Genomic DNA, 21,213 nt, shown 5'->3' on the forward strand with positions numbered 1-21,213 from the left:
GGAAACCAGCAGGGAAGGGACTGGGTACACAGATGCACATGAAATAGCAATGTCTGGGTGCACAGAAGATGCACATGAAATAGTAACGATGTGGGAACCTTGCTTCTTAAGGGGCTAATGTTGGAAGTCATTTTTCTTGTGTGGAGGGATTATTTGTTGTCTGCTTTCAGAAAAGGTGTTGGTCCAGTGACTGGCAGAACAGCAAACAGAGAATGCTTACAGATCCCTTTTGTGTTAGGTACCAAATAGCTCTACCACTGAGCTGGGTCACCGAGTCTTGTCTTTAGGGAGAAGACTTTGGAAAGTACTGAGGGAGCAGTAGGAAATGATAAAGAACTTACGTTAGAGATTCCTGTGTCTCATTGTCATAAAAGTCCTAGGTTCTTAAAATATTTTAAATGGCATATTCCGTAGGTCTCTGAAAGATTTGAAGAAAAACCTAACTGAAATATATCTCTATGTATCCAGAAAACCTAACTAATATGACTACAAGCTTGACTATTGTAGATGATTATCTATTAAACTATATTACACATAAATGTAATTAAAATTTATCTTAAATTTGTACCAATAAACCAAGATCCATATCAAAGCAAATTTCTACAGCATATCTCCTTTAAATGTAAACAAACATTTATAAACAAAATTTGGAAATTTGGGTATAGTTCTTTCCAAACTGCTTCCTGCTTTTTGTTGGGCAAAGTAAGTTTTGAGGTGTTCATGGTGACCTTTCTGGGGGCGGGTCTTTGTCCTTCAAACCACATTAGTCTGGAAGAAATCCACAGGTTCTCATCTTCCATGGAAACAAAAGAAGAACTTCTTTTCCAAAATAACATCTCCTTAGACCCAAATTCTAAAGTCATTATACCTTTAAAATTTCTATCCTGGTTTAGCTTAGCAGCCCATACAATGAAATGTCTCTCTGTCCTTAGCTCCTTCACAGTCAAAGCATTAAAAAAAAAGCACAATAATATACATAATTCAGACTTTCTGTATATATTCCATCTTTATGTGGCTTACTTTTCTTACTCTATTACTTTTCCTACAAGTTTAATATTTATTTTATTATGGTTACTCCTTTAACCTATGACTATCTGTACTCTTTTATATTATGTTTACTGTCTCTTTACTCTTTTTCTTCTCTCTCCCAAGCCTACATACATTTTTAAAACACACTGTGTCTTGTTTAGAGGTTTTTTTGTCTGAATTGTCCTATTGTGTATCTGAAATCCTTTTCTGTTCAGGAGTGCTTCTTAAAAGGCTAAGCAGTAGCGTGACTAGGGCCGAAGCTGCTTAGCCTTTTGAGTATGTGCAGTCCAACATGGTGGAGGCTTGTTCACTGCCTCTACAAGCTGCACCTACCACCCCAGTTCCAAGTTTGCAACATTAATGTTGCGCCATTAAGCAGTTTGTATCACGTTACTCACAAAACCCATTTAAATGCTTGGTCTCCTGAAAGAGCCAGAGTTTGGCAGCAAGGAAGCTGCTGTTTCCAAATCATGTGGGGGTTTTGTTGTTGTTGTTGTTATTGTTGTTTTTATTTTATTTTTTTTCTGCTACCACTGAATCAGAAAGACCTCTTTTAAGGGAGCTGGGGCATGCTGCCAGCCCTGCCCCAAATGCAGTTAAATTTGTGTGTGTGTCTTACTAGACCTGGATGGAGGTGAGGGTTCCTTGGACTTCCCACAGGGCAGGGAACCCTGATTGTTCTTTGGGCTGACGAGGGAGGGGGACTTGATTGGGGGAGGGGGAGGGGAAGAGACAGAAATCTTTAATAAATAAATAAATTTAAAAAAAAATAAAAAAATTTGTGTGTGTGTGTGTGTCTAGAATTCCTTTTCAAGCTTTCTCAACCCCACGTTGGTACACCAATCTGTTGTTGGAGGCCACTTATTCATTTCTCAGTTGCCAAGACTCTCAAAATAATTATATAGAAACTATACTATTTGCAATACTGTTTGGCCAAGAGCTTAAGCATATTTTTAGCTATCTCATATCTTAAATTAACCCATTTCTATTACTTTATACTTTACCATGAGGCTCATGGACGGCCAGCAAGATTTCAAGCTGACAGCTTGTGTCTTTCCCCTCTGGTGTCTACATGGCCTCTCTTGACCCTCTCTGCCTTCCTTCTCCCAGCATTCAGTTTAGTTTCTACTCCACCCATCAGCCCACCCACCTAGCTCTACTCTACCACCTATCACAGGCCAAGCGAGCTTCTTTATTCATTAACCAATAAAAGCAACACTTACACAGAAGGACCTACCACATCAACTGATAGTATTAAAATGTTTTTCTCCAAGAAGGGATTGCAGTGTCTTCTGGCTGCTCTGGCTCCAGGGTGTTACTAGATCATGCCCTGCATGGTCTTTTATCAGGTATGGTAGGGACCAGGGACCTTTGCTTCACTGATGGGTGGAAGCAGAGGTTGTGTGTGCGTGCCTGCATGTGTGTTTGTGCACGTGCGTATGTGTGTGTGTGCGTGTGGGGGGCAGAGGACAACCTTGGGCATCATTCTTGAGGCACGATCCATCTCTCTTATTTTCTCCCGACCCCCACCTCAGGCAAGGTCTCTAATGTTGCCTGGTAGGCTGGGCCAGGTGACAAGCCTTAGGGATAGACTTGTCTTCACTTTGTCAGTGCTGGGATTACAAGTGTTTGACTTTTCAAATTTAGGTTCTGTGGTTAGAACTCAGGTCCCTGTGCTTGCCAGTTAAGTAGTCCCGTGCAGGAGAAAATGTAGGCATGGCTTGCTAGTCAGCCTCCCTGGAACACCGTGCTTCTAAATAAGAAGCCATAGCCCACTGTGCTTCTAAATCAGAACACCGAATTCTGAGGTAGCATGAGTAGCCAGTAGCTGGCCTTTGGGTGAGTTTGCAGTCTCCATGCTTCCTCATGTGCTCCTTCCGCACAGAGACTCTGCTGATATGAGCACCATCCAGGCCAATGTGCTAACCAGTCACAGTATATAAGCTCCACTATAGATATGGTTGTTCATGTGCAATACAGCAGGCATTGTTCCCTAAAGCTCTCTCCATGCCCTTTACCAGCCCATGCATTGCTGTCTTGGCCAGGGATGCTCCTGTCATAATGGCAGTCCCCAGCCCCAAATCAGAGACTTTGATGGAAATTTTTATTTTTTATTTATTTTTTAGCTGGTGATCATCGGTGATTCAAGTCCAGGAGGAAGTGAAACTTGAGATCAGCACACTAGCCATTCCATTTGGTTGCGTTTGCTCCGAGGAGTCTATCATTGGCTACATGAACACAGTGGCAACATGTGAGTATAGGCCTCAAATCCAGTGGAAGTTTTTTTTTTTTTTTGGCTTTGCTGAGTCAACAACCCTAGCTATGTGAAGATTCCGGCTCACGTGGCCTCCGGAGTCTTAATGGTCATGTTGTCACTTGTGGTTTCTTATTGCTAAATTTTCCATGCTGGTCTGCTGCCTATGTATGAGTTTTATTTTTAAATTGTGACTTCCCCATCCTATATATCACATAAAATACAGAAAAAGATGGAGGACAGAGTTAGCTTTCCAGTTTTCTGGGTAGATTCCCAAGTTAATTAGAATCTTCCACCACAGAGAACACAGACTCCAGGGCTCAGAGGGAGGGGCCAAACACTATCAACCCATGCGGACCACTTGGAGCTGAAGACTCTGCGAGTGTGGCAGCCCTTCCTGTTGCACATGTTAAAGCGGAACTCGGACCATTTCAGAGCATCTGCAGCGTCCGCTGGGAATTACGAGGCAGTCTGTTGCCGGACTCTCCTACAAATCACAAGGAGGCTCGTCTTTCGAATGTCTCCAGCCATCTGCGTGCACGTTCCAAAATGGAGGACCGGCGAGAGCACCGCTATTGCTTCTTTGAAGCCGGGTTTGAAAGATAGCGGATGCAAATTTTGAAGACAGTGCGAAAGGGGGGGTTCTGCTCTTTTAGTCCCCGGAAGGTGCCGCTTCCCATGGACGCTTTTCATGGCGTCATGTGTACCAACAAGAGCCCTCTCTGTAGGTGATGCTCTCTGACAGTGGCTTAGTTATGACCTTAAACTAAAACCAGCATCCTCCCCTTTCTCCTTTCCTCTCTGCCCTTCTCCCCTCGTTCCATTTCTGAGCTGTTTGGCATAAACGCGTCTCACTCGGACCAATGAGTGGATCTAGGTTAAGAGGGCAAAACACTGAGCTAGAAGAAATTCCTAGCTGGCAGTTTCCCAATAGTACAAGTTATTTTTTGTTTTCGCCAAAGGACAGCAGAGGATAGAAGGGTAAGGACATGACTTTAAGCCATGGGGAGAAAATGTCTCGGGATGCCAAAACATTTTTAAATGATGATGTGTCTGTTTTCTCCATCCTTTATTTCATTTAATGACACCAACTCTCATTTCATTTAATGACCCCAAGAGGATGGACGTCCTTGTATCTGCCATGAAAGGAACTTGTTCTGGGGAGGCAGTCCCTCCCTACCCTGAGGTGTAGGTAGTGAGGAGAGCAGCAGTAAAAGCCTCCATTGTGGGGGATCAGTAACATCACATGGCTGGGTTCAAATATTCAGGTTTCTTCTCAGTGCTGGGAAAAATGGACAAGAAGTCTCTGGACTTCTTGGAGACACAGAGGCCACAACATGTCAAATAACTTTGCAAGTGTATCATCATCCCAGTCCCCTACTTTCTCCTCTCTGTTACTTCATGCTGGCACTGGTTAGTTGTATGGCTCTTGTCCTATCCGCAATCTTCCTGGATTTTAGATGCTTACACCCTAAATTCCAAGATCGATTAATAGCTCCCATGGAAAGATGATCTTTTGGTTTTGTGAGGGGTTTTGTGGGGGAACCACCCAGTTCCCAAATATATCACACACAAAGGCTTATTCTTAGTTATGAATGCCAGTCTTAGCTTGACTTGTTTCTTGTCAGCTTTTCTTAAATTATCCCGATTACCTTTTGTCTCCAGACTTTTTCCTTTTCTTACTTCTGTATACTACTTCCACTCTTACTCCATGGCTGGCTGGGCGGCTGGGTGGCTGGGTGGCTGGGTAGCTGGGTGGCTGGGTGGCCGGGTCCCTGACCCCTAATGTCCTCCTCCCCATGTTCTCCTATTGCTTCCTCATTTCTCCTGTTTATCCTCTCTACCTTCCAGCCTGCCAATCCTTGCTTCTGCCTCGCTACTGACTGGTCAGCTCTTTATTAGACCATCAGGTGTTTTAGACTGGCAAAAAAACCCAGCTCCACAGAGTTAAGCAAATTCAGTGTAAACACAAAAAACACATCTTAAAATAATTTTCTACACTACCTTCTCATCCTGCCCAAGCATCTCCACCAAGTGGGAACCAAGCATTCAAATATATAACCCTATTAGGACCATTTTCTCTCCGACCACCACACTCCCATAGGTTGGTGAGCAAGTTTAGAGGAGAAATGATGGATAATTTTGTGGAGAAAATGAGAAGCATCTTTTGGGGTCATTTAATGAAAGAAAGCCAAAGTTGTTCCACACCACACATATAATGCTCCTGGCATTTCATAAAGCATGGTCAACTGGACAAGGGTCAGGAGAGAAGAATGACTTCCTTAGGATTCTGGAATGCAGAGTATGATACGCAAGCGGCATTTGGTTTGCTTTGCCAGAACTTACCTGGCCTGCCTCCCCACCCCAAACCCAGTGAGGAAAAGAGCCGATGGCCAGAAGGAGGAGAAGTTTGATCGGTAGATGGTTAAATGTGATGCGATGGTGCTCTATTAGAAGTTTTGAAACATTCAGCAGATGTTCAGTTTACTTCAAACGAACCAAATAGAAAACATCTGGAGCCACAGAGCAGCGCTATGGGAAACATCTGTGTTTAAGTCACACATCGTACTGGCTATTTTTCTGTCGGCTCTCAGCTCCACCCCTCACTCTCCTTGTCTTCTCTATGGGGGTCTAGGAGGCTGCAAATTACCTTGCCCACGCTTGCCAGCTGGCTGCCTTCCAAAGAGCTTCTACCAATAGGAGAAACTGCTGGAAGCCTGGGAGGGAGGTAGAAGGCAGAGGCCTGTTTTATGTCTTCACTGGTCCATGTCCTTGGCAGTGGCAGCAGTAGCGGCAGCGTAGGCAGATGTGCCCGAGTTTCTGCTCCGATAGCAGAATTCCATTGCTCAGGACGCAAGGATGCTCCTACTGCCTCCAAGGATGCTCCTACCACCTCCGAGGCACCCTGTTCCCTAGCCCGGAGCAGCACTTATGTTGAATCCGTGACAGGCCCTATCAGTAGGAATTTAGTTTCTCAGCTTCCTGAGAGTCTCTGCCCCAGCAGTGTGACAAGGGGTTGCTGTGTAATGTTTTGCTCTTTGGCTCTTACTCTTTTGGCTCTTTGGTCTTTGGGGGCCCTGCCACCCAGCTCCCAAATAAATCACTTGTGTGGAAGCTTATTCTTAGTTATGAATGCCCGGCCTTTGCTTGACTTGTTTCTTGCCAACTTTTCTTAATTTAAAATATCCTGTTACCTTTTGCCTCTGGGCTTTTTTCTTTTCTTCTGTATGTCTTACTTTTACTCTTACTCCATGGCTGGCTGGCTGGGTAGGTGGCTGGCCCCTGCCATTCTCCTCTCCTTGTTCTCTCTTGTTCCCTCCTTCTCTTCCTTATTTCTCCTTCTATTAAAACTCTCTGCCTGCCAGCCCTACCTGTCTTTGCTCCTGTCTCTCTATTGGCCATTTAACTCTTTATTAGACCATCAGGTGTTTTAGGCAGGCAGAGAAACACAGCGTCACAGTTAAACAAATGCAGCATAAACAAAATCACACACCTTAACATAGTATCCCCAACAGTGGTAGCCACAGGAAGAGAGAATCATGGATCCAAAAGAGCATCTCTTTCCTTTCATTGTGCAGCCTAAGGATGGCTGCAGTTTGCAGCCCTTACAAATCTGTGGCTCAGCCCTTGCCCCTTGGCTTCTCCAGCCCTCCAACACATTTGTAATCAGTCTCCTATGTGAGTTTTCCGGTGCTAATTTTCTTCTACAGAAACTCCTAGAGTTTCTGCATTGTTGACGGTGACACTGGTCAGTGTACACACACATAGATTGATACAAAAAGTGACGGAAAATCGAATTAAAACTTCGAGTGTTCAATCTCTTACTCTATTTTTATTTAGGGGCTTAAAAAATGGGATGGGGACAAGGAACTTTTACCTCAAACATTTGCTCACAAAATCCAGTTGTCATGAAACTTGTAGTCTCCCTCAAGAAAAAAGGCTGATACAGTGTTCTAGGCAATAGACTTTCCTTTTGCAGGACTGAGGTCCATGACCTTGTTCAAAATGGTACCAATAAAAACCAACTTCTACCAAGTATCCTTTTATATATTATAAATTTAAACTATATTTTTATCTAATATCTCTATAACCCTAGAATTAAGGTTTTTATCTTTTCCATTTCTTCTATTAGGAAAACAAAATACTTTTTACTAACACTGTACATTGGTCAGTGGTATCAAAGAGCAAAATTTCCAGAAAATGAGTCTTGATGGTCTAGCTGGAGTGAGTAAGTGATTCATCAACCTGGCGATCTAGATCGCTAAAGGGCGCGAAGGCAGGGGTGGATGTCAGTAGCTTGAGCAGGGACAAGGAAGCAGGACTGCATACAGATGAGTCAGCAGAAGTTTACTTTGTGTCATTTCCCCATCTTGCTTGGGTGATTTGGGATTCCTCTCTGTATGCTGTGAATACCATTGGTTAATAAAGAAACTGTGTTGGGCCTATAGCAGAGCTATAGAGGAACAGAGCTAGGCAGGGCAAACTAAACTGAATGCTGGGAGAAAGAGGGAGGAGTTTTGAGAAGCCATGGAGCCCTGCCTAAGACAGACATGCTGAAACTTTGCTGGTAGGCCACAACCTCGTGGTGATGCACAGATTAGTGGAGATGGGCTAAATTCAGATGTAGGAGTTAGCCAATAAGAAGCTAGGGCTAATGGGCCAAACAATGATTTAAATAATATAGATCTGTGTGATTATTTCAGGGCTGAGCGACCGGGAATCAATAAGCGGCCTCCTTACAACACTTAGGCTAACACAGAAGGAACTTTCTCACCACGCCAGTTCAAATGGACGCCTTTTGGATTGGCTACTGTTAATCTTTGGTCACATTGGACAACTGTCTTGTGTGAATGGTTGTCTTACTTTTCTGTTGCTGTTGTATTGTTTTTCAGTTTCAGTTTGATTACATGGTGCGGAACACAAGTAACTACAGTTTGATTTGCTCTATTATAGGCTCATTCAGGAACACAGTTCAAAATAGTCCTCTCTGACCTTCAAATTTTATTTAGCAGTGGCCATAATAAAAGGGGAATCTCTTTTTTCATATGTGTACTATTTTTTTTTAAAGATACATCACACTACGTAGCCCTGGCTGGCCTGGAACTCTCTATGTAAGTCAGGCTGGCCTTTAACTTAAAGAAGGTCCCCCTGCCTCTGCCTTCCAGAGTACTGATATTAAAGGCATACACACCTAGGCCTGGCCTTAGCATAAATATTTTTTGACTTAGCCATTTATTATATCCATTGGTTCAATCTGTTTCTTCAACCCCTAAAATTTAAAGTGATCTTTTAACTACTCTAGCCTATAGAATATTCTAGGATGTGATTGCTACAGAGCAGGTGCAAGAGGTTTGGTAGTCCTGCCTTGCTTAACCCATGTGAGACATTGTCCTGTAATGTCCATGGGTGTCCAGTCTATAGAAGAATGAAGGACCATGTGAAAAAGACACACACGGTCCAGTGGACAATTATCAACCTCTTGAGATATGACTGTGGCCATCTTCAAATGTTTAACCCAGTTGTCTTACAGTAGTAAAGACAACCATGTTAACTGATGGGGATACCTTGTAAAAGAATAAAGTTGATGAGATGACCCAATTTACAGAGTTACGAAACGATGCTGAGCTCAGCTACTAAGCACGGACAGGTGCAACCAATGAGGTGATAGTTTGTTGGAGTTTATTTTGGCATTAATATCCATTCTGCCTTTAAAAGTTTCTAACTTTTAAAGCCCTGTTTGTTATACCTGTTACTAAGATGTTCATCTTCTGGAGTCAAAGGCATGCATGGGAATCAAGCTTGTCCAATCAGATGCTCTGTGACCTGTGTAGAGGAAGGACATTGGCATAAGAATAAATAAATGCAAATTTGGGGGTGAGTTTAAAAGTTGACTATTTCTTTAACCAAAATGCTTGGGACCAGAAGTGTTTTAGATGTTGGATTATTTAAGATTTTGGAATGTTTTCATATATATTTAAAATCACTTGAAGTCAAAGACTTTGAGTGTGAAATTTATTTATGTATCATATATACTGTGTGTATGTGTGTGTGTACATTTCCTGCAAGGAATTTCATAGACTATTTGTAATAAATTACACACAAAACAAAGTTTTAACTAGGGTTTCTATTGCTGTGAAGAGGCACCATGACCGTGGTAACTCTTATAAAGGAAAACATTTAATTGGGGCTGGCTTACAGTCCAAAGGATTAGTTTATTATCATCATGGTGGGACACAGCAGCATGTAGGCAGACATGGTGCTGGAGAGGTAGCTGAGAGTTCTATATAGTGCTCAGGACACAGGAAGTGGTCTGTCTCACTGGGCGTGGCTTGAGCATATAGGAGACTTCAAAGCCTGCTTCCACAGCGGCACACTTCCTCCAACAAGGCCACACCTACTCCAAGGCCACACCCACTCCAACAAGACCACACCTATTCCAACAAGGCCATATTTACTCCAACAAGACCACACCTACTCCAAGGCCACACTTCCTAATAGTGACACTCTCCCTGGGGACCATTTTCTTTCAAACCATCACAATGATGGAATTTTCTACTTAGGACATCATGTCAATGTAGCTTCAGGTTTTGCAGCATTTCTGATTTTGGTTTTTCAAATTAGAAGCTCAGACCTGGTTTCTACTATCAAGATTTCCCAGAGAGTCTCACTCTGACGTCTTCCTTATAGTGTATCTTGTGGCACTCTTTTTGCTCTCGTAAGTTCTTGTATTTCTGCAAGTTGCCTTTGGCTCAAGCAAGGCCAAGTTAGCTTCTGATTTGGGTATTTAAATACCCCTATATAAGAGATGCTGAGAGACGATGCCTGCTCTGAACACAGCCTCTGACAGCAGCATGACAGCTTGACCAGCCTGTCCCTACCACTTTGCATCTACCCAGGTTGCTTCCTGGTTCCTTGCAATTTGGTTTCTGCATCAATTTTATGATCTTGAAGATGTCTTACTTTTCTTAATAGGTACTCAGAAGAGCTAGAATGAAGGTATGAACTCTAATGTGGTATCAGGCAGGACCGGATGGATCTCTTATCCAGTAACCAGACCCATAGTCACAAGAGAAGTGTGTGTGCGTGCATGTGTGTGTTGTGTTGTGTGCACATGAGTGTACAGGTAGGTACATGTGCACACATGGAGACCAGAGGAAGATGTCAGTGTCTTCCTCCATTGCTCTTGCTCTCATTGTCTCATCAGGACAGGGCTTATCACTGAGCAAGAAGTTTCCTCTTTTAGCTAGATTGAACTTGAGTTCCCAGGACCCACCTCCCTCTGCCCTTAGTGCTGTGGTTACAAGCATGCACAGCCATCTCTGACTTTCTCTTCATCATGTGGGTAGCAGAAGATAAACTCAAGTCCTTCTTCATGTTTGTACAACAAGCACTCTTGTCTGATGAGCCATCACCCCAGCTTGAGATGAAAAATTCAAACTACAGAAACACTTCATTGAGCACCAAACAATGATTCCGAAAGTGAGTTAATGTAAGTGGCATATCATATAACGTAATCAAGTGAACTACTTCAGAGACATAATTTAACCAGTCTTGCTGAAGTCATCACAGCCAGGGCAGTCGGTCTAGCTACTATTCTAGGGCTTACCTTCTAAATGCACTTTAGATTGTTGGGTGCTCTCTGAGCTCACTGAGATGCTCCCTCTGGGAGTGGGGTTCCTTGCCTCCCCATTTCAGACCCAAGCATATTCATCTAAAAGTGTCTTCCAAAGTCTGGGGGTGAGATGGCCTCCCTAACTCTGTAACCAGGAGGGAAGAGAGCAACCCCAGAATAAAATCTTTGTCTTTTCATTTTTTTCCCCCTAACAAACCTCAAGCTCAATATTCTAAAGACAAGGATGAGTCTGGCCATTGGATCTCTTTATCTGTACCTCTTCCCTCTGTGCACTGATTAAATTCTCCCTTCTGTGTTTTTCATACTTCCTTTTCACTTTGGTTGGTTTACTGGGAGGGGTAGTCAAACCTAGTCATTGGGACCTCTGAAGCAAGAGAGTTCCCCCCAAAAACAATCTGGTTATAGTCAATCTATATAGCCAAGACTAGCCTTGAACTCACAATCCTCCTGCCTCGGTGCCCCAAGTGCTGGGACTGTAGCTGAGTATCACCATACTCAAGGCTTTCCTCAAATCCGTGAGACACATAGAGGTTAGCATTACTTCAGAAGATCTCTTCAAAAGCTCAGGGTCCCTGAAGGTCTGGTGCCATCGTTTCCAATTAAATGTCCCTTGAGATTCAGGGGTTAATGGAATACTTTAAAAAACAACAAGATCTAGTTCAGCATGGAAAGGCCCTCGCAGTTTGTAGTAATTGCCCCCTCCAAAGGGCAACGCTGAGTGCAGTAACATGATGAGAGGCGCCACTTTATCTTTCATGATTGACAGTGATTTTTCAGACGCTATCCCACTTCCTTACCCAATGGCGCTGCCACTGCACCACCATGCCTATCCGTAACCCTGATGGACTCAAGCTGGCTCCTTGGGTCTGTTGGGCTCCGGGAGTACTGAGGCTGTTATTTCATCCTTGGGCACACTTGGCGGCTGATAGAACTCGAGGCCAGGTGAAAGCTCCTCCCTCCAGCAATACTTACCCGCAGGAGAGAAATACACATAGTATACTCTTGGGGGCGCATTTCTCAGGGCATCTCCGGGGATGAGCTTTATCTTTTCCATCTGTAGTGCTTTATTGCCATGTGCGTACCTTGCTGCTCTTTGTCCGTGGGGCTTCTGGGAATTACCATGGATGAAGGGCCCACTCAGTCCCAACTATCCACTTAAGCTTAGTTATTCTTCTTCTTGAGAAAGGAACCAACGCTTCTTCAATATAGTGCAGTTCGGCTTGTCTCATTTGACCCTCACTTGCTCGGCAACCTTGACACCATCAGAGGAGTAGCCAGGATGCTGCGTAACCAAGGAGACGTCTTTCCTCTGTAACTGGAGCTGCAATGGGGATCATCTGTACATCTTTCTTCCTACCTGCATTCATCCCTTTAGTGAACAAGCTGAATACCTTCCAAAGGTTCATAAGTGCAGCATTTGGTTTTCCTTCGGTTTCTTCCCGAGAAACTCCAGCTCGCCACACATCTTGCCAGATCTGCCACTGAGTGGCCCTTTTGTTTGTTTTCCCTTTTCCCCATAACGTCACAATTTCTTTAACACTTCACAAACACGAGTCACACGCCAGCCTCGATCATGCAGACTAGCCGACACCTTCCCTATCTCGTCAAGACTGTGCCCACCGTGGAGTTCAGCAAGACCACTAAAGTTTTCTCTAAATCCTGAGGGCTCTGCTGGTTTGGTTCTTTTCATATGTCTTCCGTGGGTACCACCTTATCTATTCTAATGAACCGAGCACTAACTTCTATGTGTCTTAGACACAGAATCCTCAGTCACACCAGCCTCTCCTCTCTTGTCCCGAGCCCTGATGTCCATGGAGACTTCGGCTGGCAACGGCAAAGTATCCCGAATGGATCTTATGAACCCATCCAGCAGGGATTGGTTCCCCTCGTGCCTTCTCACATTATGAAGCATTGGTGAAAAAGAAATGCCCCAAACATGTGGATTCATTGCCCCTTTAAGAACTGGGTTTCTCATCTAGAAAGTGAAGCGTGATTAACAAAAGCTCAGAGACTCATATTGGGGTTCAACCCGAAGACGAGAAAAGCAAAGCAGCCAGTCACTGGTTCTTACTTCGACCTCGGTCCAAAATGGCGATCCTGCCTCCAGGAATCTCCGAATGAGACTGTGTCTGTGAGCTGTCTCCTCCTGTTTTATAATCCTTTCTGGGATTAAAGGCGTGCACCACTGGGATTAAAGGCAGGCACCACCTGGTTTCTATGGCAAACTAGTGTGGCTACTGGGATTAAAGATGGGTGTCAACACTGCCTGGTCTGTAAGGCTGACCAGTGGGCCTGTTTTACTCTATGATCATCAGGCAAGCTTTATTTATTAAAATACAAATGGAATATCACTACAAGGAAGCCTGAATGGTAATTCTGGAGGTTGCCCCTTGCTTAGAATTTAAAGTAGAACCTGCCGTGGGAGATTTTTTTTTGCACTCAACTGTGACTAATGGTTAGCTAACTAGTGCTGACAGAGTATAGGCTTTGACTGAATCCTTTGTGCAAAGCATTTGTAAAAGTGCCAGCCCTTCCTAGAGTTGACAGAACTTGTCAGACAGCTTTTTGGTTTGTGCCTAGTGGCTTCTAGATGTTGGTCTTAGGGCCCAGTTCAGCCTCAGAATTGCTTTCACCGTAACACTTCATCCAGCCTTAAAGTCAAGGAGAGGAGGCCTGTGGCCTTTGCCACCTCTAGTGCAGGCATGCAGGCTGTGTGTGTATTTGTGTCTTTTAATTTAGGGAGTGCTGAGGCTTGGATTGTAATGCCCCCCACAGGTCATACTTTAAATGCTTGTTCTGCAGCTGGTGGAGCTATTCTGTGAAGCCGTGGAACCTTCTGGAGGTGTATTGCTGGGTGTGGGCCTTGAAAAGGCCCTGGTTCAGGTCCTGGTTTTGGTCGTTCTCTTTCTGCTTGCTGGTCTGCTGTGCTTGGAGAAGCATCCATGGCATGACCTTGCTGACTTTCTCAGTGCCGGAAAGCTCTCTCAAGCTCTCTGAAAGCTCTCTGAGGCTCCCTGAAAGCTCTCTGAAGTTGTGAGCCCAAATGACTCTTTTCCCCAGGACTTCTCATTTTGCCACAGTGGTGCAGAGAGAGATTCAAGAGCTTCAAGATCTCAACAACCCACAAATCAACTGCCAAGAGTCCTGGTCGAAGCAGAACTGTTCAACACAGTGTTTCTCTAACTTCTTGAATTTTTTTTTTAATGGTAATATGCTACTTCCATTCTCTTTTTAGAGGGCAATTGAGATAATGTAATTAGAAGACACTTAACTCTCTACCAATTGAAGTAGAGGGTTAGAAGAAATACCCTGACAGAGTAAGCGTTGCCTTGGAGATTGGCTTGCACCTTAAGTTAATAGAGGTGTGTTGGAGTCGTCTCAGCATTTGAATGGCACTTAAAACAGGACTGAATGAGAGAAGTGGAGAGAGGCTTCAGAGGTAGGGCAAACCCAGACTGCTCGGAAAAGTGTGCTTAGCGTTTGGGGCAGCATCAGAAAGAAAAAGAAATGGAAAAGAGGAAAAGGAAAAGTCTGCTTTTTGACTAGAACTCAGGAAAGGGGGCAGGCTTAACAGAACTATGCAACAGATCTGTAAGCAACTCTGTAGGAGCATTCTTTTGATCGGTGGCAGTAGGTTTCCCTTAGCGCGTACCAAAAAAGCCCCGAAACCTTCCTTTTCTCAAAAATGCTAAGAAGGAGGAGTTGCTTTATTATTTTCACCTGGGTCTTCCTTCTCTTTACTTATTTTTCTAATCCCCATGCCCCTACCCCGGTAAGTGATATCCTTGCCGAAGCTGGTCTCCAACATGTCTGGATATAGTTACAGTATTTCTTATACAAAGACCCTGTGTCGTCCTTTGAAGAAAAGGTTTAAGCTTCTGCTTGGGCTTCGTGAAACACCTCAATCTCATGGTACACACTATCTCAGATACCTTCACTGTGAAATGTTAGCTAGGCCAAGGGGATCCCTCTTGGGACAGTGTGTCTCAACCTCCTTAACTACTTAACTAGTCCTAAGCTTGTCCCTGGAACATGTTCAATAAGTGCTTCTACTCCCAATTATTTTTGTTTCGTTTTGAGACAGGGTCTTTCTATGTAGCCCTGGCCATCCTAGGACTTGCCCTGAAGACCAGGCTGGCCACAGAGTCACAGAGATCCTCCTGCCTCTGCCTCCCAAGTGCTGGGATTTAAGGTGTGCGCCACCATTCCCAGCTACTTCCCTCAATTGTATTTTAAAATAAAAAATATACGTGTACTACATATTTATCTCTTACTCAACTTTCATCCTTGATTCTTCAAGCAGGCTGTGAAATTCTTGAGGGACATTGTTACCAGAGTTATTAAAAGCCTGAGCCTAGGCCCTGACATTCCAATCAACCAGATTTGACCATTCATTCTTAATAATCCAATTAAATAGAAAAGCAATAATAAAAAGAAGAAAAAGGTGATTTCCTCCATGTGGTCCCTGAGAAGAGAAACAAAAACTGGGCAAGCCCCTCCTACTGCACCCAGCCCCCAGCCCATCCTCTCTGTAGTACCAGGAGGGTAAGGCTGAAATAGCAGACCCGAAGGCTTAAGAACTTAAGTGGGCTCCGTGTGGCTCCAGCCCTGTGGACCAACCACTATCTTCTCTCTCATCTCTTCTGCAAGGCGGGTCCGACAAGTTCGCCATCAGTGGAATTTCTGCAAACAGGTTCCTCTCTGGCTCGTGCCAGCCTTCATCCTTCTCCTTCTTCCTGTGCGAGAGTCCTGAGGGAAATTCCAGTCTCCTCCTGAGGTGCTTTGGTTTGGTGGCCCAGATAGGTTTGTGGGGCACATGTCACGTTAGGATAGCGTCAGTCTTGCCAGGCATGCCTATAGAAGGACTTTATACTATCTTTTGCCTTTGGAAAATCAACAGCAAACATAAAGAATCAGTGCCGAAGACATTTTGTTTTTGTTTCTTTTGTTTTTTTGTTTTCGTTTTGTTTTTGGCCGAGTAATTTCTGCTGCTTCCTAAAAGTACTTTAGAAAAACAGAGAAGACATCTAATATTGGATAATTTTTTTTTTTAACCTCTTGAGATAGCAAGCAGATTGCCCTTCTGGCTCAGTTAAGGTCTCCCTGGGTACTGAGGACAGGAAAAGTGAGCTGAGTGAGGCGGTCAGAGAGGGCTTGGAGAAAACGCCCTTGACGAGGGAGTTTGTAGCTCTCTCTATGATCTGAGACTCAGTGTTCCAGCTGACCACGCCGCAGGCTACACCTTTGCTTCCTAACACCCGTGCAGGGAAAGAGGCACGCTTTAGTCAGTTTCTCATTCTTCATGGGATGTTAGAGCAAAGTGGGGGCTCAAGCCTGGAAACGCCCTGTGGCTCTACACGCATGCGCATGAATAACTTCCGTGGGTACTAGTTGGGACAGCAAACAACAGGCCATATATTATCTGAGGGCCATGCTGAAGGCCAGTGTCAGCAAGGCCTTGACATAAGGAGTGTCCATTTGACTTTTCCTTGATTATATTAATTCCAGTTGATGGACGCGTGTTTTTCTTCCTTTATACCTTTTATTTAACTTCCTTTCTTTGCAAAACAAGAGATTGGGAAAATGTAGAGGCTTAAACACTCCCCAAACACCAAACCCTCAAAATGAAGAAGGCCTCGATGTATCTGAAGCGCTTTTCTCACTCGCTGAATACACAATGCCGCGGAGTCAATCCTCTGCCTGCACCCACGTACGGCCCTGCTAAACCACAGCGTTCTGTCTACTCTACTGGATTTGTTTTGAATCCAGTGAGCCTGGATTTGGTCAACAATGTTTAATCCTACGACTGTCAGCCTTTCATTTATCTCCTTGTTTAGAGCCTCCAACGTCTGCTGGGTTGCTGTTATGCGCCAATAACAGAACGCTATAGATGAGCACACTGAAGCCCAAACGAGAAATAACTTCTCGAATGCCAATATCTGCTTGCAGGAGTTCTCAACCTGCGGGTCGTGACCCCTTTGGGGGTGGGGGTTGAAGAAGCCTTTTGCAGGGGTCACCTAAGACCATCGGAAAACCCAGATGTTTACATGACGATTCTTAACAGTAGCAAAATGACAGTTATAAAGTTGCAATGAAAAGACTTTTGTGCATGGGGTCAGCACAACATGAGGAACTGTCTTAAAGGGTCACAGCCTTAGGAAGGCTGAGAACCACTGCTAAGGAGGAAAACCGAGCTTTGCTAAGGCACCTTCCAGTTCACGCCCCCATGCCCCATTCTTCTTATGCAAAAGCGTTCACTTTCAGCCCCTAGCAACATCAGAAGAGCAATTATGATTCATTTCCCTCTGCAAGGCACTTTTCCAGTTATTCTACTAATTGGATGCCACTATCGCCTTCCCAAATGTGTTTGTCTTTACCTTTTTAAGGTTAGTCCGCTGCAAACTGAAGCTCTCTGAGGAGGACACGACTGTTATTAGAGCTTTCATACTTCAGTCAAATGGGAGCCTTGTGGACACGGAGAGACAGAACATTGTAGGTCAAAGTTTTCTTGGGCTATCTTAATCCTCATTCATTACCATTTGCCGTGTAATTGTGTACCTGGCATCACGGACTAAAACTCCTCAAATGGATCCCTAGTCTTGGACCAATCTCTAGCCTCCACCAACCCTAAATCTAAGAACATAGCAAGGCCACACTGGCTTGCTATAGAGTCCCCTGCCTCGTGCTAGCCTGCATTCCTGATGACCCTACTAACATACTTTGTAGATTTAGGAAATTGTGTGGTTTGGACTTTTTCTGTCACCATAAAATTCATATAACCTCTTCTAGAATGACTTGAACCTAGACGCCTGGCCCATGGTCATCCATAATTTTGTCTGGAGGGCTTTATTTCTCCTGACTTTTGAGATAATTATGCTGTAGTCATCTTGACTGTGACTCTCTGGACTTGAGGTATATTGTCCCGCACTCCACGGGGATCTGACGCTATTTTGACAACTTTGCCTTTGGGAGTTGGCATTTTTTTCTCTTGCAGGTTTTAATGCTTGTGTTTTATTTTTCTCCATAGCCTTAACACTTTAACTGCAGTGTGACTTAGATAAGTTCTTTTCTGGTCATGTCTATTGTGGGTTTTAAATGTTACTGGTCCTTGGATGGCTATATATGTCCCCAGGTTTGGGGAATTGCCTAGTGTAATATTGTTAAATAGGTTTTCCATTGATTTAGTTGAGTTTGTACCTCAGGTATGGTCTCTTGTTCTTCCCCCAGAATACTTGAACGCTGTGGTAGTATTTATTTCTTGTCATTGTTTATTAATGTCTCAATGTAATGGTTCCTTGGTTTGTCTTCAAACCTTGATATTCTTTCTTCTGCTTAATCTAGTCATCTCTTTTTTTAAATTTGATTTATTGAATTTTTTATTTCCACAACTTCTAACCAAATCATCAATTTCTTTAATTAATTCATTTGTGTGTAGTTATGTATGTATTTGTATGTATGTACATTCATGCACATGTGTGTGCATCTCTGTGTGTGTGTATACATGTGTGTGTGTGTGTGTGTAAGCTAGAGGTTAACTTAATGTACCTTGCTTGATTATGCTCGACCATATTTTTTGAGACCAACTCTCTGAGTGCACCAGGAACTTAATGATTTGCCTGGTTGGCCTGCCAGTGAGTTCCAGAACCTGCTTCCTAGAGCAGGGATTAAACATGTGTGTCTCCACTCCTAGCTCTTCACATAGGGACTGGGGATTTGAACTCAGGTCCTTACACTTAGATGGCCAATACTTTTCCAGCTCAGCTATTCCCCACCCCAAACTGCAGCCTTCTCATCTGGGTACTGAAGTGACTTCTTTACTTCACCTATGTGCTTGTTTTAACGTTCTCAGATCATTATCTTTTAAAAGTAGACTTTGGAATTTTTTGTGGGGCTTTTCAGAGTCTTTGGCGTTAGTTATTAAGTGTTAAGCCAGCGGTTCTCAACAGCTGGTCGAAACCCCTATAGGAGTCAAATGACCTTTTCACAGGGTTTGCCCAAGACCATTGGAAAACACAGATATTTATGTTATGATTCATAACAGTAGCAAATTTGCAGTTATGAAGTAACAACAAAACTAATGTCATGGTTGGGGGCCACCACAACATGAGGAACCCTGTTAAAGGATCACAACATTAGGAGGGCTGAGAAACACTGGGTTAAGCTCTTTGGGAGAATCCTTCTGCCATGCTTCTAATGCATCTGTTAGGATGGAGATGTCTCCATTTTTATGGGCGGGGGAGTCTTCTTAAAGAGCAACTTTATCCTGAGGATTTGATACTGAAGTAATGGGCACTGACTCCTCTGTCCCCAGCGACCTCAGAAAAGAAAATAGCAAACCCTAGTGGATGCAGAAGCCAATGGGGAAGGGTCCTCCTGAAGCTGGTGGTACAGATGGTTGTGAGTCATCTCGATGGGCACTGGGAAACGAACTTGCGCTCTCTAGGAGAGCAGCATAGGCTTTTAACCCTTCAGCCATTTCCCCAGCCCTGGTCAGCTGTGGAATATGGTTTAAATCATGAGAGGAAGTGGGAGGGAAGGCGACGCTAAGCTTTTATATTTAAGCAAAGCCACTTTAGTCTTCCCTTTCTGCAATGACAGAAAAGCAAGGTAAATTAGACTGACCACATAAGAAATAATAAAAGTTGTGTGCCAATAAAGTTCACCTAAAGTTGATATCTGAGGCTGCTTTGAACCGTAGTTTTACCTGTAGGGTGTGAGAATGTTTTAAGGTATGTTCTCATGTTTAAACACGTATGGTTGGAGGTGGGGGCTTAGTATGAACATGTGAGTGCAGGTGGCCATGAAGTAGAAATGAGGGATTTGGATTCTCTGCAGCTGGAGTTACAGGCAGTTTTCAGATGCGATGTGGGTGCTGTGAACTGAACCCAGGTGCTCTGCAAGAACAAGTGCTCTTAACTGCTCTTGAGTGATGGGTTGACTCTTTTGGTTTTGGTGGGCTGAAGGAAGAGGCAGAGGGAAACAGTGGGCTGGGAGGACAGTCCACTACAGATGACTCTTCCAGCTCTCCGTGACGGAGAAGCACTCGAAACATGGCGTTGCCTGGCCATTCATGGGTGGGACACTGTGGCCCGGAGCTCTCCTGTTGTAATTTGTGTATGTTTTTAATTACAGTAAAATAGACATCAAGTTTACCATTTACATCATTTTGGGGTATCCAAAATTATGTTCGCAATGTCATGCAGCCACCATCACCAGGTATTTCCATGTATGTCAGCGTCCCAGAGAGAACTCTGCCCATTAGGCACTAACTCCCATCCCCTTAGCCCCCAGCTTCTGGTTAGCTCCCTACTGGTTTTCATCGCTATCAGTTTTCAGTTTCTAGGTATCTTCAAGTAGAAACAGACAACATCTGGCCTTTTTAGTGCCAGAGTGTTCTCTCACTCAGCGAGGTTTATCTGTCACAATCTGATTCCTTTTTACGGATTGACAATGTTCCATTGTATGGAAATAACATATTCTGGCTTTGCATTCATTTCTTGACCTTAATTTGAGAAAATTGCTCCTGAGATTTAAAAACAACAACAACAACAACCAAAAACAATACTTTCAGCCAGTGATTAGCTGGCGTTTGTTTGTGCTCAACCAGATGTGATTGGTAGGTATCAGAAAGCATCCCCTTGGCTAGCACAAAGCCCAACCTACCATTCTCTACCCTGAATTTACAGAAGGAGCTAATTTTCCTGGGGGCCAGGGTTTGAACTGTTCTTCCTCTGTCCTAAATTTTGTGTGGGAAGAAAAGTTTTACCTGGTGAAATGTTTGCAGCTGATTACTTTTGAGGAACACCAGACTATTTTATTTTTAAATCAAAAATCTTGGTGAAATTTATTGTTTGAAAATTGGTTGGAAGAATTTAAAGTTTTAACACACTTGAGTGATAGCAAAAGGCAAAAGAAAATGTGTTTCTTTTCTGGTTCCTGATTACATGTTACAGGTCTCTGGAAGCTCAATATTTTTCCCACATAATCTTATTCTTTTCCTATTTCTTCTCTCTGTCCATTTTGTCATTTATGCATTCATCAATTCAGTATGGTCAAATAGTTAATAATTACAGCTAATAAATTATATTTCAAATAAATATCTAAGAACAAAATTAGTAGTATCGATAATAATTCATTCCTTTATCATATGTAGTTAATACTCAATAATAAAATAAGACGGACTAATTTTAGTCATATTTGCAATTCTCTGAAAGGCCTCCCATCAGCTTTTAGTGACTCATCATATTCACGGTTCTCTAAAAGGCTCTCATCAGCTCTTAGTGACTCATATTTGGGT

The 21,213-nt window shown here is 43.6% G+C and overlaps 1 long non-coding RNA gene across 1 annotated transcript in view; it reads left to right on the forward strand.

The window, feature by feature from the left end:
- The first annotated feature begins 2,266 nt into the window (after positions 1-2,266).
- The window catches only part of LOC142856913 (uncharacterized), a 31,934-nt gene continuing 12,987 nt past the window's right edge, over positions 2,267-21,213 (forward strand). The window contains exons 1-2 of the long non-coding RNA XR_012911742.1: positions 2,267-2,378; positions 3,156-3,280. This is a non-coding gene — a long non-coding RNA (uncharacterized LOC142856913). The remainder of the gene's footprint in view (positions 2,379-3,155; positions 3,281-21,213) is intronic.

This window comes from Microtus pennsylvanicus, chromosome 9 (assembly GCF_037038515.1).
Source record: "Microtus pennsylvanicus isolate mMicPen1 chromosome 9, mMicPen1.hap1, whole genome shotgun sequence".
Lineage (NCBI taxonomy): Eukaryota > Metazoa > Chordata > Mammalia > Rodentia > Cricetidae > Microtus > Microtus pennsylvanicus.